We start from the raw sequence: 23,805 nt of genomic DNA, 5'->3' as shown, positions 1-23,805 counted from the left end.
AATAAAATGGAAAATCATAAAATTTCTAGAAGAAAACATAGGCAAAATCTAGGTGATCTTGGTCTGGCAATAACTTTAGACACAACATGAAAAGAATGAACCACGAAAGAAAAAATAGATGTACTTTAAAACTGGCTTCCCTGGTGGCTCAGACCGTTAAGAATCTGCCTCTAATGCAGGAGACCCTGGTTTGATCTGTGGGTCAGGAAGATCCCCTGGAGAGGGAAATGGTAACCCACTCCAGTATTCTTGCTTGGAGGATTCCATAGACAGAGGAGCCAGGCGGGCTACAGTCCGTGGGGTCGCAAAGAGTCGGACACAACTGAGCAACCAACTCCTTTATACTTACTCAGGGCTTCCCAGGTGGCGCTAGTGGTAAAGAACCTGCCTGCCAGTGCAGGAGACAGAAGAGACATGGGTTAGATCCCTGGGTCAGGAAGATCCCCTGGAGGAGGGCATGCAACCCACTCCTGTATTCTTGCCTGAATCCCATAGGCAAAGGAGTCTGGTGGGCTGCAATCCATAAAGCCCCAGAGCTGGACACGACTGAAGCGACTTAGCACATACACATACTTACTCAACTGATTTGAAAACAGGTGGACACAAAAACCTGCACATAAATGTTTATAGCAGCTGATTCATAATCACCAAAAACTAAAAGCAACCAAGATATCCTTCGATAGATGAGTGAATAGTCTGTGTTATATCTGCACAATGGTATCTGTTAAACACAACATTACAAACTGGGTTTACTAGGTGCAAGTGATGGCTTGTGTGTTTTTCTTATTTTTGGCTACATGATGGTGGTTACTCAAGCTCTTTAATAGTTTGAAGTCTCCCTTAGGTTAGTTCCAAAAATAAAATTCAGATCAGTTATGAAACTCCTCCTGCCAGCACACTGAGAGATAAAGACTTTTTATTCACTTTAAAAGGGTTCGATTTCTTACCACACAGCCTCTATAAACTGTAGTCACAACTTTGCCAGGCTAAGCCACACAAACAATTTAGGGGAGCCATGTGTCTTCACACCCTGACCTTATACCTGCTGTCCTCTGTAATTACTAATAGCAGCCCCTTTTTACTTTCAAAAGTGTACAGTTCAGACAATATGGAACCTCTTCATTTTTTTTCTCCAAATGGATCACCCCAAGTTTCAGTATCTTGTTTTAAAGAAATTTCCATCTTTGTCGTATTTTATAACATGGGTCAGTGATTTGATTTCTTTGCTCAAAAGCTATCTTTTTCATTGATATCTCTTTTATTTAAGCCTCTCCTAAGGAAGGTACTTTTCTGGCTTGTTTGTTTTGTTTAATGCAAAAATTTCCAACTTTAAGGGTTGCCACTGCATTTTGGAGTATGGAAGACAGGAAACAAACAGAAACCTTTCTTGGTCCTGCATTGCCACAAGGTGGTGGTTTCCTCAAGGGAAACCCTTTCTGTGATCCCAATTGAGCACCAGGAGCATTTTCTCTATTAAAACATTTCAGAACTGTGATGTGACTGTGTAAAAGAAGAATGAACCTACTTGCCTTAAGAGCAAATCACAAACCATAGCAAATTTTTTTCCCCAGACAACTTCCAGTTTTCCATGTTAGACAAGAATGTACATTTTTTGTCTAGGCTGACAAATATCTCTGCTCCCAGATATTGTTTTCTTTCTCCATGAGTACCAGCATCTCCTTACTGTAAGTTGCTCTGAGGAAGGCAGCCAGACGTCTTAGAACTGGGAACTTTCGAGTCTCATAGGCTTGGGTTGGGCCCTGAACCTGCCACCTACTGCCCATATGAGCTTGGGTAAGTCACTTCAACTTCCTCAGCTTTGGTTTCCTTGTCTTTAAAAGAAGGAGTATAACACCTCCCATTCGGGGATGTTGTGAAGAGAGACAATGTCCTTTAAAATTTCTTGACAGCAAAGCCATTATTGGTATTGTTCAAGTATCACCTTCTAAAGGCAGTTTCCCAGTCAAGGATCACAGCGGCTGCTCCCTCCCCTGCCCCTAGATGGAGCTCTCTGATTAATTTTCCTCAATCAGCCTGGTAACTTTGTAACCTAAGTGATGAAGTATTGGGGGTAGAATTCTCCACACTCTGACCCTAGCATTGATGTTTTACCAGGTTGGATTTAATGAGCATAAATTTTAAATTTTTGAGGAGATTTTTAAAAATTGTTTATTGTTTTCTTTGCCCTAAGAAATCTTTTCCTAAGGAATCTGCCTAGTCCCATGAAGTTATTTTTTAATTATAATAAAAGGAGTTATTTAAAATTTATATGTAGGCTTATGAGCCATCTCAAACTCACTTTTTCACGGAAATTTTTGTTGAGATAACTGTAAATTCATACAGTTGTAAAAACCACCCTGAGAAAATCTTTGTATATTGTGACAAGTTTACCCCAATGGTAATATTTTGTATAATTATAATATCACAACCAGGATATTGACATCAATACAATCCACGCATCTCACTCAGGTTTCCCTAGTTTTAGTTGTACTCATTTATGTGTGTATTAGGTTCTATAAAATGTTTTCATGTTTAGGTTCATGTAGCCACCACCATGGGGACTTTTCAGGTGGCACTAACGGTAAAACAAACAAACAAACAAAAAACCCGCCGGCCAATGCAGATAGACTAAGAGACGTAAGTTCAATCCCTGGGTCAGGAAGGTCCCCTGAAGGAGGGCACAGCAACCCACTCCAGTATTCCTGCCTGGACAGTATTCTCCCAGGGACAGAGAAGTCTGGCAGGTTGCAGTCCATGGGGTAGCAAAAATTCAGACACAACTGAAGCAACTTAGCATGCACGCACACCCACTGCCATAGTCAAGATTCTGAATGCAAGAATCCTTTATAACCTCACCCACCTCCCTTCTGGATCTCTCCTCCTAGTCCCTACCCTTTTGCAACCAGTATTCTGCCTTCCTTTTCTAAAATTTTGTCACTTAAAAATTATCTAGTATAGCACTGGGAACCCTGCTCAGTACTCTGTAATAATCTAAATGGGAAAAGAATCTGAAAAAGAATGGATTACATGCATAACGGAATCACTTTGCTGTACATCTGAAACTAACACAATATTGTTCATCAACTATATCCCAATAAAAAATAAAAATTTTTATGATATCTAAGTCATATCACATGGTATGTAGCTGTTGAGATTGGCCTTTTGTCACTCAGCATAATTTCCTACAGCTGTTGCATGTATCAATATTTTGTTCCTTTTTAATTGCTCCATTCCACAGTATGGTTGTACTACTGTGTGAAGTTCATTTTGGTGGGGGATGTGAGGTACAGGTCATGTCCTTTTTCCCATACAGACCTCTGATTGTGTGAGCACCATTTGTTAAAAAACTTTTCTTTACTCCATTTGGCACCTTTGTCAAATATCAATTGGTGGTTAAGTGTGAGTTTCAGGCTCTCTAGTCTATTCCACTATATTTGTGTATCCTGATGTTAATAGGATCATAGACAAAACAAAGGAATTCCAGAAAAACATTTACTTCTGCTTCATTGACTATGCTAAAGCCTTTGACTGTGTGGATCACAGCAAATTGTGAAAAATTCTCAAAGGAATGGGAATACCAGACCAGCTTACCTGTCTCCCGAGAAACCTGTATGCAGGTCGAAAAGCAACAGTTAGAACCAGACATGGAACAGCAGACTGGTTCAAAATTGGGAAAGGAGTACGTCAAGACTGTATATTGTAACCCCACTTATTTAACTTATATGTAGAGTACATCATGTGAAATGACAGGCTGGATGAATCACAAGCTGGGATCAAGGTTGCTGGGACAGATATCAACAGCCTCAGATATGCAGATGTCACCATTCTAATGGCAAAAAATGAAGAGGAACTAAAGAGTCCCTTGACAAGGGTGAAAGAGGAGAATGAAAAAGCTGGCTTAAAACTCAACATTCAAAAAACTAAGATCATGGCATCCAGTCCCATCCCTTCATGGCAAATAGAAGGAGAAAAAGTGAAAGTAATGACAGATTTTATTTTCTAGGGCTCCAAAATCACTGCAGATGGTGACTGCAGCCATGAAATTAAAAGATGTTTGCTCCTTGGAAGAAAAGCTATGGCCAAACTAGACAGCATATTAAAAAGCAGAAACATCACTTTGCCAACAAATGGCCATATAGTCAAAGCTATGGTTTTTCCATTAGTCATGTATGGATGTGAAAGTTGGACCATAAAGAAAGCTGAGCACCGAAGAATTGATGCTTTTGAACTGTGGTGTTAGAGAAGCCTCTTGAGAGTCCTTTGGACTGCAAGGAGATCAAACCAATCAATGTTAAAGGAAATCAACTCTGAATATTCACTGAAGGACTGGTGCTGGAGCTAAAGCTCCAATATTTTGGCTACCTGATGCAAAAAGCCAACTCATTGGGAGAGACCCTGATGCTGGGAAAGATTGAAGGGCAAAAGGTGAAGGGAGCCGCAGAGAATGAGATGGTTAGATACAATCACCAACTCAACAGATATGAATTTGAGCAAACTCCAGGAGATAGTGAAGGACAGGGAAGCTTGGTGTGCTGTAGACCATGGGGTCACAAAGAGTCAGACATGACTTACTGACTCAATAACAAGAACAACACCAGTACTTCTCTGACTTGATTGTTATATTTGTATAGTATTATGGACTGAATTTTTGTGTCTCTTCGAAAGAAGGGAAGCAAAAAGCAAAGGAAAAAATGAAAGATATACCCATCTGAATGCAGAGTTCCAAAGAATAGCAAGGAGAGATAAAAAAGCCTTCCTCAGCAATCGACGCAAAGAAATAGAGGAAAACAATAGAATGGGAAAGACTAGAGATCTATTCAAGAAAATTAGAGATACCAAAAGAACATTTCATGCAAAGATGGGCTCAATAAAGGACAGAAATGGTAGGGATCTAACAGAAGCAGAAGATATTAAGAAGAGGTGGCAAGAATACACAGAAGAACTGTACAAAAAAGATCTTTACGACCCGGATAATCACGATGGTGTGATCATTCACCTAGAGCCAGACATCCTGGAATGTGAAGTCAAGTGGGCCTTAGGAAGCATCACTACAAACAAAGTTAGCAGAGGTGATGGAATTCCAGTTGAGCTATTTCAAATCCTGAAAGATGATGCTGTGAAAGTGCTGCACTCAATATGCCAGCAAATTTGGAAAACTCAGCAGTGGCCACAGGACGGGAAAAGGTCAGTTTTCATTCCAATTCCAAAGAAAGGCAATGCCAAAGAATGCTCAAACTACTGGACAATTGCACTCATCTCACATGCTAGTAGTGATGCTTAAAATTCTCCAATCCAGGCTTCAGCAATATGTGAACCGTGAACTTCCAGATGTTCAAGCTGGTTTTAGAAAAGACAGAGGAACCAGAGATCAAATTGCCAACATCCACTGGATTATCGAAAAAGCAAGAGAGTTCCAGAAAAAACATCTATTTCTGCTTTATTGACTATGCCAAAGCCTTTGACTGTGTGGATCAAAATGAACTGTGGAAAATTCTGAAAGAGATGGGAATACCAGACCACCTGACCTGCCTCTTGAGAAACCTATATGCAGGTCAGGAAGCAACAGTTAGAACTGGACATGGAACAACAGACTAGTTCCAAATATATTGTCACCCCGCTTATTTAACTTCTATGCACAGTACATCATGAGAAACACTGGGCTGGAGGAAGCACAAGCTAGAATTAAGATTGCCGGGAGAAATATCAATAACCTCAGATATGCAGATGACACCACCCTTACGGCAGAAAGTGAAGAAGAACTAAAGAGTCTCTTGATGAAGGTGAAAGAGGAGAGTGAAAAAGTTGGCTTAAAGCTCAACATTTAGAAAACTAAGATCATGGCATCTGGTCCCATCACTTCATGGCAAATAGATGGGGAAACAATGGAAACAGTGGCTGACTATTTTTCCGGACTCCAAAATCACTGCAGACGGCGACTGCAGCCATGAAATTAAAAGACGCTTACTCCTTGGAAGAAAAGTTATGACCAACCTAGACAGCATATTAAAAAGCAGAGACATTGCTTTGCCAACAAAGGTCCGTCTAGTCAAGGCTAGGGTTTTTCCTGTGGTCATGTATGGATGTGAGAGATGGACTATAAAGAAAGCTGAGCGCCAGGGAATTGATGCTTTTGAACTGTGGTGTTGGAGAAGACTCTTGAGGGTCCCTTGGACTGCAAGGAGATCCAACCAGTCCATCCTAAAGGAGATCAGTCCTGAGTGTCCATTGGAAGGACTGATGTTGAAGCTGAAACTCCAATACTTTGGCCACATGATGCGAAGAGCTGACTCATTGGAAAAGACCCTGATGCTAGGGAAGATTGAGGGCAGGAGGAGAAGGAAATGACAGAAAATGAGATGGTTGGATGGCATCACCGACTCAATGGATGTGGGTTTGGGTGGACTGCGGGAGTTGGTGATGGACAGGGAGGCCTGGCGTGCTTCTATTCATGGGGTTGCAAAGAGTCGGACACAACTGAGTGACTGAACTGACTGGCTGACTGACTGACAAAACGCATATGTTGAAATCCTAATCCTAATGGGGTGGTATTTGAAGGTGAAGCTTTAGGAGATAATTGGGTTATGAGGGTGATGCCTTCCTGAATGGGATTACTCCCCTTATAAGTAGAGGCCAGAGAGCTAGCTAGCTCTCTTTCTGCTGTGTGCCATTCTAAAATATGTGTGTTGGACTTCCCAGTGGTTGGGACTCCGCGCTTCCAAAGCAGGGGGCATGGGTTTAATCCCTGGTTGGGGAGCTAAGATCCCACATGCCTCAGGGCCAAAAAATAATGATAAAAATTGTGTGAACATCTAAAGTCTTAATTCTAAATGGCCTCTGAATTCTCTAAACTTTGCAAATATTTATCTCAAAGATTTGTGTATTTGAGGATGTTTTCATATCCATATTTATTTTAATATAAAAGTGTTTCAAAATCTTAACCATCAGAGACCTAAAATTCTTCTTTGTTGACAGGGGGTGATGCTACTGGATTTCAGAAAATTGGGCTAAATTGAAATAAGCCAATCTTGTATTTTCAGTTTCAAAATCAGGGCAATTTCCCCTTTTCTGACTTGGTGTACTTCAAATCCTAAGGATACTTCAAATCCTAAGACATGAGAACATGTGGCTACAAAGTATGATCATTTACCTACCATTTTGCAAGCTGGGGCTGGGAATTATTTAGAAGTGGTGCTTGGGATGCTGGTCCCAGGCTCTGAACTGCAGAATGACATCGGGGTTGACTCCTGTTGAGAAGCTGGCCACGTTGTTCACATGGCAGGGAATGGCTTTCACTCAAGCTCAGCTTCTAATCAGCTGCCAGGAAATGTTCATCAAAGGGTTTTTTCAATGTCTGATGCTTAAAATTTTATTTTTCACTCTTCTGTCAGCAATAACTATGATGAGCCTGCCTGTAGTTTTCTTTGCACTTAATTACATGAATTCCTTTTGGGAATTCATCAAACTCCTTGAATCTACGGATTTATGTCTTTCACTGGTTTTGGAAAATTCTCTCCCAATGTCTTTCTGAATACAGGCATTCCCACTTTTTGAAAGTTCACTTTAAGCCACTTTGCTTGTATGAAAGACTACATAAGTACATGTTTTTACTAACAGAAAGAAATCCATAAAGGGTTTTCACTTTTAAGGAAAAAGGCAAAAAATGGAAAATAACGTTCAGCGTTTGTTTTCAGGGAGCTGTTACACAGGCAGCAAAAATGGCAATGCCAAGCTCCTTTCCCAGAAACTACACCCAACATCTCAGCATCAAGGCACCATAGCTTTGAACAGTGTCTATGAGCATCTCTGCTTTATCTCAGTTTATTTTGTGCATCCATTAGCACCAAAGTAACTGATATTTCATTTTATACCATTTCAGCTTATGAAAGATTCGCTCTACTTTTGGATAGTGGGGGAAACCCATATTGCTTCTGTTCCATTTTCTCTCTCTCCTCTCATTCTGGAAACTCGGGTGATAGGAATATTAGACATGTGAATATGCCCCACATATCTTTCTCATGCTACTTTCTCTTTTTCTCTCCATTTTTCCCCCCTGTGCTTTAGCTTCAATGTATTCTTTTGACTTGTCTTCAAGTTAATTCATTTTGTGCTCAACAGTGTTCAATCTGCTATTAAACTTATCCAATGACTTCTTGGTTTCAGTTCTCATACTTTTTAAGTTCTAGAGGGCTCATTTGATTTTTATTGCTTTGGATTTTTTTTTTGGTAGATTCCACTTATCTGGTGGCATTTTTATCCATCTATTTTATTAATACCTTTTCCTCTACATTACTCAATATATTAATCTAAGTGGAGATATTATGAGTTTTTAAAGTATAGTTTACACTTGAAAAGCATGGATTTGAATTATACTGGTCTACTTATACATGAATTATTTTCAATAAATATACAGTTGGCCCTTGGTTGCTGTGGGTTCAACCTACTGTGAATTTCAGACTTAACACATACCCAGAAGTTCGTTAAATCCACGGATGTGAAACCAACAGATGTTGGAGGGCCGACGATGGAGCTTGGATTATCCATGGATTTGGGTATCTATATCAAGTCCTAGAACCAATCCCCTGTGTATACTGGGGGATGACTGTGTAACACACATACAGTGAAATGTGAAAAGTGTTCTTATTGTTTAGTCACTAAGTTGCGCCTGACTCTTCAGATCCCCCGTGGGCTGAAGCACACAAGGCCTCTCTAACCTTCACTGTCTCCCAGAGTTTGTGAAAAGTGTACTAATCATTAATGCTCAGCTTGTTGAACTTTCATGTTAGTGTATATCCTTGTAACCACCACCCAGATCGAGATACATAACATTTCCAGCATTTCTTTTCCACCCATGCAGTTCTCACTCCTCTCCCCCAAGAGAAAACCACTATTCTGATTCCAATCACCATCAATTAGTTTTACTTTTTACTGGACTTAAGTATATTTTATCTTTTGCATCTGACTTCTTTCACTTAGTATAATGTCTGTGAGATTCATTTCTGTTTGTGTATTATTCTTAGTTATTGCAGTAGAATATTCCATTATATGAATAAACTATGGTTTATTTATTCATCCTGTAGTTAATAAATATTTGGATTGTCTCCAGTTTGGGGGCTATTATGACTAAAACTGCTATAAATATTCTTAAATGTGTCTTTTGGTGAATATACTAATTTGTCTTTAGATATATACCTAGGAGTATTAATAAAAAATTTGAGTCCAAAGGTAGCTGTATGTTTAGTTTTAGTAGAGTCTAATAAATAGTTTTGCAAAGCCAGTTTTGTCAGTTATCAATTTCTTACCTCCAGGTCCATTCTCAGTTACCTGCCCTGTTCTGACAGAGCTGGACCCTGCCAGCATTTCTCCTTTGCCATCTGGTACAGTGTCAAGGTTTGTCAGTAGGGACCAATGGTAGCCACCATAGGGGAAAGAGGCTTCTCTTCTGGTTCTGATGTCTTCCTTGATAGGTTCCTGCAGCGTGTGGCAGTCAGAAACACAAAGCATATCTCCATGTGCAGCTTCCTTCAAGCCCCCAGAGGTTGACTTTCCAATGTATTATTCCTGTGGGAAATTTTCCAGCAGTTTCCACAGTGTGACTCCCTTCCATGGATGACTTCCCTCAGCACCAAGAGGAAAATGGTTTCCAGTAAATTCCATTTGCATGGACCTTCAGCAAAGGCCTGCCTTGTGTCTGAGATGGGCCGTTCTTCGTCATCCCATGGGCCATGGCTACATAGTCTCCAACAGTGGAGATTCCCAGCCCTGTGGTAGAAGGTGAGGACTGGGACTCATACAGCTTTGTGCCTCCTTTGGGTTCTCTGCCTCAGCCTTAGAGTCTACTCCTGACATCTGCCATAACTATATTCTTTAGGGTCATCTTTTCTCCTTAGTAGACAGTCTCCTCTAATGCTTAATAATTTTTTACATTAAAATGTATTATTTATTTTGGGGGCTGGGTCTTCGTTGCTGTGAAGGCTTTTCTCTAGATGTGGAGAGCAGGAGCTACTCTCTCTCTAGTTGCAGCTCATGGCCTTCTCACTGCAGTGGCTTATCTTATTGCGGAACACAGGCTCAGGCACACAGGCATCAGTAGATGTAGCACGTGCCCTCAGTAGCTGCAGCTCCTGGGCTCTAGGGCACAGGCTCAAAAGTTATGGTGCAGGGGCTTAGCTGCACTGCAGCATGTGGGATCTCCCCCCATCAGGGATCGAACCTGTGTCTCCTGCATTGGCAGGCAGATTCTTCACCACTGAGCCACCAAGGAAGCTCCTGAATAATTCTTCACAGTAAAATTACCTGTCCAAAGTACTGTGTAGTTTCTGTATCCTTAGTGCGCTCTGGCAGATACATGGATTTTACACTTCCACCGGCAGTGCATGAGAGTTCCAGTTCTTCCATTCATTATTATAAAGTTCTGGCTACTGACTCCAATATCTGAATGATTTGTGTGTCTTTTGTCTATCTTTTTTTCTGTTGTTTATCAATTATATATTCATGCCTCTTCACAGGACTAGTTATGTTTTCCTATGGAAAAAAAAAGTGAAAGTTAATCACTCAGTCATGTCCAGCTCTTTGTAAATCCCACAGATTGTAGCCTGCCCAGCTCCTCCGTCCATGCAATTTTCTGGGCAAGAATACTGGAGTGGGTTGCCATTTCCTTCTCCAGGGGATCTTCCCTACCAGGGATCGAACCTGGGTCTCCAGCGTTGCAGGCAGATTCTTTTTTTTTCCCAACTGAGCCACTGGGGAAGCCCCCAGTTTTCCTATACACAGACTCTTATTGTATGTAAGAGGTAGAGAGACCCCAGATTAGGTCATTGGCCCCACAGAGTGTACCCTCTTTCCTCTCTTAAGCAGGTGAGGTTTAGGCATGATCATCTCAATCCATGGAAGGATCGAGCTAGGTTGTGACTGGGTTTTAGGTTTTGCAAGACTCACCCTATCCCTGGTTTACCCCTACTTCTCATGTGTGGTTTTTGACTGAGGGCCTTGAAGATCTGTCTCCTAAGATGGAAGGCTGTAAAGAGTCAGCTCTACCCTTCAGAAGTTCCCAACCCTGGGACTTCTCAGGTGGTCCCGTGGTTAAGCATCTGTCTTGCAGTGCGGGAGGTGTGGGTTTGATTCCTGGTTGGGTAACTGGGATCCCACATGCTTTGGGGCAACTAAGCCTGTGACACAACCACAGAGTCTGTGCACCCCGGCAAAAGAGCCCTCGTGCCACAGCTAAGACCTGACGCACCCAAACAGATAAATAAATACATTTTTCAAAAAAGACATTCTCTTAAGAAAAAAAAAAAAATCCCAACCCAGCTGTCTGGACGCTGTCCCCATGGAGTTTCAAAATCTGGCAAATCTCAGGAGGAGGCGGAACTGGGCTTGGTTTTGAGGCGGGCTGTTCCTTCTTGGGAAAGCTTTATTTTCTAAGCACTGTGGTACTTTGGAAGATTTCAGTCTTTAAAATGCATTCTCAGGCCCGGAACTCAGCCAATGTCATGTGGAGAAAATTGGTCATGTTTTTAAGGCACCCTGTTTCCAGTTTGTCATTCTAATACCATGTAGCCCCTAAAAACTTTCTCTTTACTCCATTAGAAGTCTTCCTTCTGGGCAAAGAGTGATCATCAGCTGGTAGCTCCAGTTAGCAAATGTCCTTGGGGGAGGGGAGAGGGCACTGCTGGAGAGCCTCATCTCATTTTGTTGCTGGAGAACTGGCCTGCCACAACCTACACATCCTGCCTAGAAGAGGAAATCACCTGAGGGTGATGCCTTCCTGCATGGGGTTATCACTCTTACAAGCAGAGGCCGGAGAGCTAGCTAGCTCTCCTTCTGCCCTGTGCCATTCTACAATTTGTGTGTTGGACTTCCCTGGTGATCCAGTGGTTGGGACCCTGTGCTTCCAAAGCAGAAACTCAGAACCTTTTTCAGATTATTGTCCCCAGCATGTGTTTCAAAATCTTGGTGTAGAATTTTCTTTTTTGACTAACTTTTATCATGTTACTACCCTGAGGCTCCAGGAGTCTAAACGTGGTTCAGTGATTTTCAAACCATAGGTCACAACCCATTTGTGGAGCATGAAATCAATTCAGTAGCTCTCACTAGCATTTTCTCACCAAACAGAATGGAATAGATCAGAGTGCCTGGCACATAGTAATAGTAAGTACTGTTTCACAAAATTTTTGTTTCATGTGTCTGTGTCTGTTCTGGTTTGCAATGTCAAACCTCTTTGTTCCTATGTGTTGCAGACCAAAATGTTTTAAAATCGCTGGACTTTAAGTAGAGGAAGCACCAAGGGAAGAAAAATAAATGATCAGAAACAAATGTTAGTTGAGTGTGGACAACTTTGGGGAGAAGTTTGGCCTTGAGTGGGAAGTTGACTGATCGCAAGCTGCTCTTCTGGCCCCAGAAAGCAAGAGGGAGTCCATGCAAAGGGTGGACAGCAAGCATTAGTAAGCATAGGCATCAAAGAAGAAAACCTTGGGAGGCCTCCCCAAATGGGGCTGAGGCAGGTGTGGCAGGTGTAGAGCAGGTAGCAGAGAGAGCTAAAGATGAGAGATGGCTGGACCTGGCTTGGGGAAGACCATGGCAACCCTGAGAGAAGACTCTGTGCAGCTCTTGGCGCCAGATCATGGGCGGCCCAGGGGAAGAAAGGCCTTGTACTTGGCAGAGAAGAAAGGTCAGCTAAGGGGAAGAACAGGCCTGGGGGTGCGGTGAAGCTCTTCTACTAAGCCATGATTGGTGCTCCAGGATCAGCAAGAGATTAATTTGGGCCATAGGCCAGAAGGGACTAGGGCTGGGATGAGTGCTGGTGTTTTCTTCACCTCTGCCCTGCTTTCCAAACACACACACACACACACACACACACACACACACACACACACACACACCTGACCAACTGATCTGCCACCAAGGCCACCAGACACCGGAGAAAGAGTGGAGGCTCTGTGGGCAGAAGGCCCTGATGCTCAGTCCACTGACTGGGAGGGATTGGGCTTGTGGTCTTCTTATATCTAAAGCAGGGCAGGTAAGACCTTCTGCCCCAGGCCCTAGGAGGCGTGCAAGTCGTCTCTGTGCCCGTGTGAAGCATGCTGTGTGCTCCAGAGCCCAGTGCTGCCGGAACCCCCAGGGGCTGCTCTGGGCAGAGTTCTGGAGGAAGGTTGTGCCACAGTGACTTACTTGGCTGGCTCCAGGTCCTGAAATCTGAAGCACTCCTCCTCCAGGTTTGCTTTATGAACCCCAAGACACCAGTGTGGGTCTTCTGTGAGGCCTGGCGCTCAGCAAGGCTCAGGCAGAGGCAAACACGGGATGCACTGCGGCGCATCAGGCATGTTTGCTCTTGTCGCTGAGTGGGGAAGTTCTACTCTGGGTCAGAGCTCTGATCTCTGTCCTATTTCAGGAACTATCTCCTGGCCCCATGGCTGGCCTTAGACCTCAGTGCCTGAAACGTGGGCTTTAACCCTGCCTGGGTTCTTGGCCATGAGCCTAGCCTTCTATCATGCCCCAACCATACTTGATCAGCCATAGGGTTCTGCTGGAGTTGAGGCAAAGACTTCAACTCAGCCATACCTCAGTCTATAAGGTTTTCTCCCTCCCTTCTCAGCCTAGCTGATTGGTCTTTGTCCATCAAGCCTGGGTTTCATCATCACCTCTCACAGAAAATCTACCCATGGTGCTTACCCATCCTCTGGGCTCCATCAGCCCCCATGCCTCTCAACTCCACACCATTTCCTGCTCTGCTGGCACTTGGAGGTAGGATTATGCATTGCACCGGCACATAGTAGGTGCTATGCTATGCAGTGATTAGTCACTCAGTCGTGTCTGACTTTTTGTGACCCCATGGACTGTAGCCTGTAGGTCTCTCTGTCCATAGGGATTCTCTAGGCAAGAATATCGAAGTGGATTGCCATGCCCTCCTCCAGGGGATCTTCCCAAGTCAGGGATCAAACCCAGGTCTCCCACATTGCAAGAGACCTGTCTGAGCCACCAGGGAAACCCAGATAGTAGGTATACTGACAGTATTTACTGAATGAATGAACCATCAACCCCAGGCCTCACTTTTCTGCTCAGTGACCTTGTTCTTTAAAGTTCCTATTTGCTAGCAGCTGTTTGCTTTATTTCCAGGCTCAAAAAGCAGAGGAGGCACCCCAAGTGGGACAAGTGCCCTGTAGTTGGACTCCAGTGTCAACCTGTAGTGTCTAATCTCACCCTTAGAGAAATCCAGGTACTTGTGTGTTACTACTAACTGGTTAGGTCCCATTTTAAAGGGAAACAGGTTATTAAAGATTTGTGTATGAAAGTGGTATGAAGACAAACCTTTGAGGGACTTTCCTGGTGGTCCAGTGGCTAAGACTCCACATTTCCATCACAGGGGGCCCAGTTTTGATCCCTGGTCAGGGAACTAGATCCCACACGCTGCAACTAAGAGTTCACCTGCCTCAACAAAGATCAAAGATCCCACATGCTGTGACTAAGACCTCATGCAACCAAATAAAGAAATATAAATAAAATAAATATTTAAATATAAAAAATTTTTAAAAAGACAAACCTTTGACTCCTTTGCAAACCAGGACACACAGACCTGTGCCTTCTCCCCCAAAAGTGAAGTGAAGTGAAGTGAAGTGAAGTCGCTCAGTCGTGTCCAACACTTTGCTACCCCATGGACTGTAGCCCACCAGGCTCCTCCGTCCATGGGATTCTCCAGGCAAGAATACTGGCGTGGGTTGCCATTTCCTTCTCCAGGGGATCTTCCCAACCCAGGGATCGAACCCAGGTCTCCAAGGCCTGTGGTAAATGGAAGGGGCAGGGGAAGAGGCAGGTCCCAGGGCAAGACTAGACTGTCAAGATGAACGGCTGTCCCTCAAGCCCCCTCCTCAATTGGGTCTTTCATTCCCTCCCAAGACGAAATAGTCTTGATGGCATTCAAACCCTCCCCCACTACCATGGGGACTCGGGGGATCCACAGGGCCTTCAGGACAGCAGGTGGGGGTGGGTGCAGGGGACACAATCAGTTCAGTCACTCAGTCATGTCCGACTCTTTGCAATCCCATGAATCGCAGCACGCCATGCCTCCCTGTCCATCACCAACTCCCAGAGTTCACCCAGACTCACGTCCATTGAGTCAGTGATGTCATCCAGCCATCTCATCCTCTGTCGTCCCCTTCTCCTCCAGCCCCCAAACCCTCCCAGCATCAGAGTCTTTTCCAATGAGTCAACTCTTCACATGAGGTGGCCAAAGTACTGGAGTTTCAGCTTCAGCATCATTCCCTCCAAAGAAACCCTAGGACTGATCTCCTTCAGAATGGACCGGTTGGATATCCTTGCAGTCCAAGGGACTCTCAGGAGTCTTCTCCAACACCACAGTTCAAAAGCATCAATTCTTCGGTGCTCAGCTTTCTTCACAGTCCAACTCTCACATCCATACATGACCACAGGAAAAACCATAGCCTTGACAAGACGGACCTTAGTTGGCAAAGTAATGTCTCTGCTTTTGAATATGCTGTCTAGGTTGGTCATAACTTTTCTTCCAAGGAGTAAGCGTCTTTTAATTTCATGGCTGCAGTCACGATCTGCAGTGATTTTGGAGCCCCCCAAAATAAATTCTGACACTGTTTCCACTTCCCCATCTATTTCCCATGAAGTGATGGGACCAGATGCCATGATCTTCGTTTTCTGAATGTTGAGCTTTAAGCCAACATTTTCACTCTCCTCTTTCACTTTCATCAAGAAGCTTTTTAGTTCCTCTTCACTTTCTGCCACAAGGGTGGTGTCATCTGCATATCTGAGGTTATTGATATTTCTCCTGGCAATCTTGATTCCAGCTTGTGCTTCTTCCAGCCCAGCGTTTCTCATGATATACTCTGCATAGAAGTTAAATAAGCAGGGTGACAATATACAGCCTTGACTCACTCCTTTTCCTATTTGGAACCAGTCTGTTGTTCCATGTCCAGTTCTAACTGTTGCTTCCTGACTTGCATATAGGTTTCTCAAGAGGCAGGTCAAGTGGTCTGGTATTCCCATCTCTTTCAGAATTTTCCACAGTTTATTGTGATCCACACAGTCAAAGGCAGAAATATATGTTTTTCTGGAACTCTCTTGCTTTTTCCATGATCCAGCGGATGTTGGCAATTTGATCTCTGGTTCCTCTGCTTTTTCTAAAACCAGCTTGAACATCTGGAAGTTCACGGTTCACATCCTGCTGAAGTCTGGCTTGGAGAATTTTGAGCATTACTTTACTAGCGTGTGAGATAAGTGCAATTGTGCGATAGTTTGAGCATTCTTTGGCATTGCCTTTCTTTGGGATTGGAATGAAAACTGACCTTTTCCAGTCCTGTGGCCACTGCTGAGTTTTCCAAATAAATGGTGGCTTGGGTACCTGGGTGCCAACTGAAACCCTGTGCCACAGTACAGCATGAAGGACTCAGGAGAGCAAAGGCCTGGGGTGGTGGGTGAAGCTTTGAAAATAATAAGAGGATGGGTTCCAGATGGGTTTATCAGATGTGTAAAGCTGGTTCCAAGTTATCATTAAAGTCTGTCTACAAAAAGAACATCCTCAAAAACGATACTGATAGGAGACTTCACTGGTGGTCCAGTGGTTAAGACTTCACCTTCCAATGCAGATGGTGTGGGTTCGATCCCTGGTTGGGGAGCTAAGATCTCACATGCCTCAAGAACAAAAATAAAATAAAAACATAAAACAGAAGCAATATGGTAACAAATTCAATAAAGACTTTAAAAACGGTCGACATTAACGGGACATTAAAAGGACACTGGTAATCAAAACTACAGTGGGATACCACTTTGCCATCGCCACTACTAGGATGGCTATAATCAAAAAGACAGATGATAACAATTGTTGGTGAGGATGTGAAGATGTGGAACACTCATACACGGTTGGTCGAATGTAAAATAGCAGCTGCTTTGGAAACCAGTTTGGGGGTTCCTCCAAATGTCAAACATAGCATATGGTCCACAATTCTACTCCTAGGTATATACCCAAGAGAAATGAAAACATAAGTTCATACTAAGACTTGTACATGAATGTTCATAGCAGTTTTATTCATAATAGCCTCAAAGTACGAACCATCTAACTGTCCATCAGCTGGTCAAAGATAAAATGTAGTGTGTCCACACAGCCCAATCTATTCAATCACAAAAGGGAATGAAGCATTGCTACATGCTGCAACGTTGATGAACCTTGAAAAAATCCTGTGAAGTGAAGAAAGCTGGGTCACAAAAGACCGCATGCATGATTCCACTTTCATGAAATGTCCTGAGTAGGCAAATCCATAGAGACAGAAAGTAGATTAGTGGTTTCCAGCAGCCGGTAGGAGGAGGGAATGGGGAATAACTGTAAATGTTTTTTTTTTTTCCTTCTTTTTTTTTTTTTTAAAGGGGAGGTAGTGTTATGAAAATGATCTGAAACTAGGTAATAGTGATGGTTGCACAACTTTGTGAATATATTAAAAACTACTCTATTGCCCACTTCAAAAGCTGGAATTTTTTGATGTGTGAATTATATCTCAGTTTTTTAAATCAGGGGAAAATGATGCCGATGGAGAGGAGTCAGCGGAACTGAAAAAATGAAATGGATCGCGAGTGTCGCCTGTCCCCGTCCTTCGCCTCCGTCTGAACGAACTTTAGGCTCAAGAACCGGCACCGAGAGGGCCTTCGGGAAGCGACGCTGGGGACTGGATCTAGGAAGAAACACGGCGCGGGATTCGAAGGGAATGCGGTTAAGGTGGCGGCCTGGGATCGCCTAGGACAGGGGAGGCGTCTGCAGGCTCCGAAGTTGGCCGGGCGTGAGCGGAGATTTAAAGGCTGGAGCGCAGAGGCTCTTAAAGAGGCCCGGGCGAATTCCCACTCGGCGTCCACCTTAAAGCCACCTCCCGGGCGCCAGTGGTCGGACCCGGGTAAGTGCGCGGGACCGCGGGGGAGGCCCGGTACGCGTGCCCTGCTGGGTCCCGGGAGCTCGGCGCAGGTGGCACAAACCTCGTGAGCCGCGCGTCCTGGGAGTCTGGGGCCCGCGGGGGTGGCAGGGTCGCAGCGCCGGGCCCGGCCCCCCCAGCGCCTACGGAGGCGGCGCTCTATTTTTAGCAGGCGCTGTTGCAATATAAGGAATGCGCGGCTCGCCAGGCACTAGGCTGGGGCGCGCGCGGGCTGCGCGGTCGCTTTAAGGAGGCGCCGGGGCGGGGACCGGCCGGAGCGGCCGGCAGGCCGCGGGCCCAAAGCCGTCAGTCGGGCCGCCTCGGGGCCCGGAGGGCGCGGCGCTGTCTTCTGGTTGGCGCGGGCATGGAGGAGGTGGCCTGAGGCCGGAGCCAAGCTGGGCTAGAGTGCGCGGTGAGAGGTCGGGGCGGGCTGGGAGGGAGGGGACCGGCCGGGCGCTTTGTTCCGGGCGGGAGGTGTGGCCGCCCCGGGCCGGGCCGGAGGACGGCGCTTGGGGACTGGCCTTATGCCCCCATCTCAGGCTCCAGCGTAACTGTGTGCGATCGAGAAGTCGGCGACGATCGGGACCCTAGTGAGATGGGCCTGCTCACCACCTAAAAAGCCCCTTTCATGGTAACCGCCTTTGGGTTCCTTTTTCCTCTGGCGAGAAGCCGCGGGGAGTGGGCGGCGGGTCTCGAGTGGGATGGGGAAGGGTTGGTGGTGGCTCTTTATATTTTTAGAGGGGCGTTAACGAGGGCAGGGATCTGTCGAGAGAGTTGTCAAATTTGTCTGAATGATAAGAAGCAGACTGCTGCATTAACAGTCTTTTGCGGCGCCACAGGGCTTGGGGCTCTGGTCACCACCAGGGCCCCGGCTCATTCATTGAATGGGACCTGCAGGGGCTCCCACTGCGTGTGGGGCACAATGCCAGATCCTGTGCCGCGGGGAAGGTAGGAGTGCAAAGTGAGCCCTGTGTGTCGGTTCTGGGATCAGGGGAGCACAGGGGCTCTGGGAACAGACAGCGTGGAGGGTCAGGGAAGGCCTCCTAAAGGAGGTGATGCCTGGCAGAACATGGGCAATGGACACCCAGATAGACTGTGGCTGGCGCTGAGGTCTGTGCTGGCTGGGGCCAGAGGCCAGTCTGGAGAGGCAGACAAGGGCCACTTCATATGGGCCCTGATCCCTGCGCTCTGGGATTGTCCCTCCTTTCCCACCCAGCCCCTACTCCTAGTAAACCTCTTTGGACTAGAATGGTTCTTGTCCCTCCAAGACTCACACTGTGTCCTGGACCTGACCAGAGAGGGTAACTGACAAGGCTCAGATCTGTAGCCTCAAAAGAGTGACCTTCCTCACAGCAGGAATGATGAAGAAATCTGACCAAAAAGCCCCGAAGCTCCACTGTAATAATAGCTGCCAGCAGGGCTTTCACAGACCAGGCACTTGACGTGTATATGCTTGCTCATCATTTGACGAGACTCCAGAAGGGTCTTCTCATTACCCCCATGCAGATGGGGTACAGGGGCTAGAAAGAGTCAGTAACTTGCCCAGGATCCTGTCTAGGGTCCATGTAGACCCTCAGCTCTCCAGCCCCTCTGGGGAGGGTCTGGCTGCCCTGGCTTCATGGCTCCGGGTGCAGCCTGTGTTAGGCTTTGACTCCGTTGCCTTTCACTGGTTGGTTCAAGTGTGGGGTGGTGAGCTGCTGATATTAATAACTGACACGTGTCAGGGGCTTTGCAGCAAACAAAGCATTTTCACCATGACAGTTCTTAAGAGTTGCTCCTGCTTCTCATCCCAGGAAAGAAACTTGAGCTGGCTAACATTTTTGTAAATCTCCCAATTTCCTATAAATCGCATTTCCCTGCTGACTAGGGGACTGAAAATGTTTTGGGTCATGATTTTGACCCTCAGTCTCTTCTCATTCCTAGCAGCTAGTTAGCTTCTCTGTCTGTGGATTAGGGTGTAGTTTGTCCTTTCTCTGCTAGGTCAGGAGGTTTGAAGCTTTGATGCTCTGGAGTTTTGGAAGCTACAGGGTCTGCCAGCCTCTATGGGGGTGGGGTGGGTGTTGTGTAAGCCAGGAGCTCTAGCAGAAACTGCCCCTTACCCGCCTACTTCAGCGTTTCCTTATGGGACGGGGGGCGGTCAGGGCCCTCCGCTGAACACTGGTGAGGCAAGTGACAGTTGTCCAGGGCTGCCAGCTCTGTGTGTATTTGCCACCACTTATGTTTTCACCTGCCTAAGATATCTTTGTGACAGGTATAACTTTTATTAGCTCTAATCACAGGTATTTCACACTGAGTTGTTCTGAGTTGCTTAGAGAGAGACAAGTCCATTATCCCTGGGGTTGGCTCCTGAGCTTGAGTGATCACCTGGAACCAGGGAAGACTTCTGGGCTCTGATGGACTGAACCAGTTCCTGGAGTGTCTGGGTTTAATATCAGCTCGATTCACAAGTCGACCAGCCTGCTGGATCAAGTAATTTCATGGGGAAATATGACCTCTATTTTATATTTCACAACTGGTGTCATCACTGTCTCCTAATGAAATGCACCATAAGGAGTATGCCTCCCTGGAAGCACTTGGAAACATACCTGCTCATGAATATCATGTAGTTTGCACAAAACACAAGCATGTGAACTATATAGGAACACATTCTTGTGCAAAGTTGGGATGTTCTTAAGCATCCAAAAAGTGTGCATTGAGTTCCAAAGGCTCCACACCTGCCAGGCCTGGGGCAGGTATCTGACTAGCTAGAAGGTACAGTTACCTTTGTCTGGGGATGGGAGAAAAGAAGGATGCTTCTGACTGCAAATAACAAAACCCAAGTAGTAGTGGATTAAGCAGAGTTTAGATCTCCCAAAGATGCTCTCAACTCTGGTGAAGTCTCTAACAGGGATGGGATATTAATGCCATTTCCAGCAAGTTCTTGCATAGGACAGGCAGCCAAGAAGGCTGAGTGTTCAGAGCAATGGTTTTTACCTTCTTGGGCCACTACCTCTTTAATATGCCAGTGAGACGCCCAGAGAAACATTGCTTGGATGTATGAAGTTAGGCATACAGTTTGGGAGATTTGTGTATCTCTGATAATGAGCCCTGGATCCCAGGCTAGATCCCCTGCTTCAGTACTGTTCACTGAGGACCTGCTCTGAGGCTCTGACCTCCCAGCCAGGCCAGCAGGCTGTCGTAGCGGAGCTGGACGGGCATAATTCTCAGCCATGAGAGGAAGTCCATGCAATCAGCCAGCAGATCTGTCTTGTGGAACTCTGAGAGCATAGTGCTGCCATCCCCTGTTCAGACAACAGAGGACGTTGTCAAGGCCAGGGGAACATCTGCACTGCACGCCTTGGTGTCTGCCGTGCATCCCTTGGTGCCCATCTCTAGTCTTCCAGGTAACATTCTTGCTGTCATAACGAGGCTGGTGCTGCGTGTTCTGACTCCCCACCCCTGGCCATCTACTGAGCCTCACCACCGAGCCCAGGGTCTGTTGCCCGCTGGCATGATCCAAGACAGCTTTCTGCAGTCATCTGCAGTCATCTCCTACATCCATTGTAGGAGTCATGAAGTAGCAGTGTGTATTTAGCTTTTAAATGTCCCTATCATTGTCCTTTCATGTTTTTTAAAATATTCATTTATTTGGCTGTGTTGCGTCTTTGCTGTGGCATGCAGGATCTTTAGTCGTGGTGTATGAACTCTTAGTTGCAGCATGTGGGATCTAGTTCCCTCACCAGGGATTGAACTTGGGTCCCCTGTGTTGGAAGAGTGGAATCTCAGCCACTGGACCACCAGGGAAGTCTTTCCTTTAGTATTTTTGATAGCTTTAGTCAGTGGAAACTGCTGATGGCCAGGTGGCCAAATGACAATGTGGGTTACCATTGGTTATAAGATGACTTGCTCAGAGGGGCACATTTTCATCTACAGAGCTGGCATCTGGCCACCTAGATGGATAAACATCGTGATTTGGATGTGGGCTGTGTTCCTAATGAGATTTTGGAGAGTACAGGAAGGGATTTGGCTGTTCAGCATGTGGTAATAGAAGGAGGTGGCCGGGGATGGAAGTCCTCAGCTCCGATTCGGGCCCTCTGTGACCCTATCCATAGAGCCTTGGGAGTATCCTGCGCTGTAGGGGCTCAGGCTCCATCTGTGACTTCTCTAGCTCACCCTCAGGGTTGTCATGGGGATTAGATGAAATACACAGATGAGAACATGCTTGGGAAACCAGAAAGGGCGGTAAGAACTAAGAGCATTATCAGTATTCAGGCAGCCTTTAGATAACAGAATCACAGACCAGGAAGGGGCCCCTGGAGCATATTTAGTCTCAATTCAGATCTAGGAGAACATATTTCTCATAGTGGTGAGGTAAATGGTTTTTAGGCAGGACATATTTTAATAGTTACGTACATACTTATTATGTATATTTTAAAAATAAAGGTATGACATCAAACCTATTTTTTTAATGGCTGTTTTGCTCAGATTAAGGCTAAGTAAGGATTTTAAGTTAAAAACTATGCTGATTTTTAAGGTAAAGATTAAGCCAGTAATAGTTCAGTAGTAGACATTTTGGCCCAAATGGGCCCTTGAGAAGAGGCTGGGAAAATTTGTGCAGGCTTTGAGGAGCAGATCTTAGCTGGGCCCTTCTAGAGGCAGGGAGGTTGCTGCCCCTCAAATCAGTTTACCCACTGGGATTCACTCATCCTTGCAAAGTTCTTTCCTTTCTCACCTTAACCTATCCCACTGGATCTGTGCCTCATGAACCTTGACAGTCAAGCTTTCCTCCAGCACGAGCGGCCTTGCATTCTCCAACTGCTCTTCAGATGACGTGGCTTGGAGATAGTCTCTCTGGATGTCCACCCTCTCTCCGGGCTGGACTGGACTAGAGGCTCTGCATTGGCCATCTCTAAGCCTCACAACAGTTTTGCTGTTGGCCCTTTACAGATGTGCAAACAGGAACTCAGAGTGGTAGTCACCCCCATGGCCATGGGCTGAGAGGAGCAGAGCCTGGAAGGAGTCTCACCAAGGTCTGTTTGGTCCTGGAGGGCATGCTCCACCTGTAACACAGTGCTGCTCCCAGAACTGATAGATGACTTTGGTCATTCTGATGACACCCCCCTTCTCTCTCAGTGCTCGTGGGGCATGGCTCATGGGGGTCTGGCCAGATATAGTCAGTGCTGGAGTGAAGTAGAGGCCTCATGGGGAGAGGGGACAGAGCAATTCACACACAGGGATGCTGTGAAGCGACAGCAACCGTGGAGGTGCGCGTGCGGCTGGTTGACAAGAGAGGCAGAGGGGCCCTAGATGGTGGCAGTTTTCCCCTAATTTCCATTAATCCTCTGGTCAACCAGAAAGCCCTGCATCATTTGCGCACTTGACATATTTTGTAATTTTCAAAGATATAAAAATACAAAGGATGATATATAACAAACACCATGTATCCGTTACCCCAGTTGAGCAGATGGGACCCTTTTGTCTGCCCTTGATCCCTTCCACGCTGGCAGGGCTTCAGCATGTCCCTGCTCAGGAGACCTGGCTGGCTGGGCCTGCCCTCAGCCTCCGACTGACTTTCAGAGCCCCGCTCCCAAGTTTCCACGTCTTGGCTCCCTTAGCTCCACGTCCCCAGCAAATTCAATGAATAACCACCTGGTTCTCCATCGAGGTTGTCAGTAGATCTTTTTGCTGCCTGAACTCACACTGAGGAGAGGTAAGTGTGCATCTTGGGATTTAACCTCTTTCAAAAAGTTCCTCCACCCACATACACACCTGCCTTGACCATCGTGGTTTCAGGCCAGACTGTGGCACATCATTTAGTCACAGCTGCCCAAACCAAACTGTGATTCAGATAGTAAATGTAAATATTTGGAAAAGGGAGGAAAAAAAACAATTTTCTTTTTCTAATTAGATG

The 23,805-nt window shown here is 45.6% G+C and overlaps 1 protein-coding gene across 2 annotated transcripts in view; it reads left to right on the top strand.

Annotated features, from left to right (window-relative positions):
* Positions 1-18,207: 18,207 nt before the first annotated feature.
* MRAS (muscle RAS oncogene homolog) overlaps positions 18,208-23,805 on the top strand; it is a 63,650-nt gene continuing 58,052 nt past the window's right edge. The window contains exon 1 of one of the 2 annotated variants that reach the window (XM_068972014.1): positions 18,208-18,327. The gene's annotated coding sequence lies outside the window, so the exon portion shown is untranslated. Of the gene's footprint in view, positions 18,328-18,419; positions 18,547-23,805 lie in introns of those variants that run through there. The other variant, XM_068972008.1, reaches the window with a different exon arrangement.

Source organism: Capricornis sumatraensis, chromosome 1 (assembly GCF_032405125.1).
Source record: "Capricornis sumatraensis isolate serow.1 chromosome 1, serow.2, whole genome shotgun sequence".
Classification (NCBI taxonomy): domain Eukaryota; kingdom Metazoa; phylum Chordata; class Mammalia; order Artiodactyla; family Bovidae; genus Capricornis; species Capricornis sumatraensis.
Note: the sequence above shows the minus strand (reverse complement) of the source record. Positions and strands in the feature narration are given on the sequence as shown.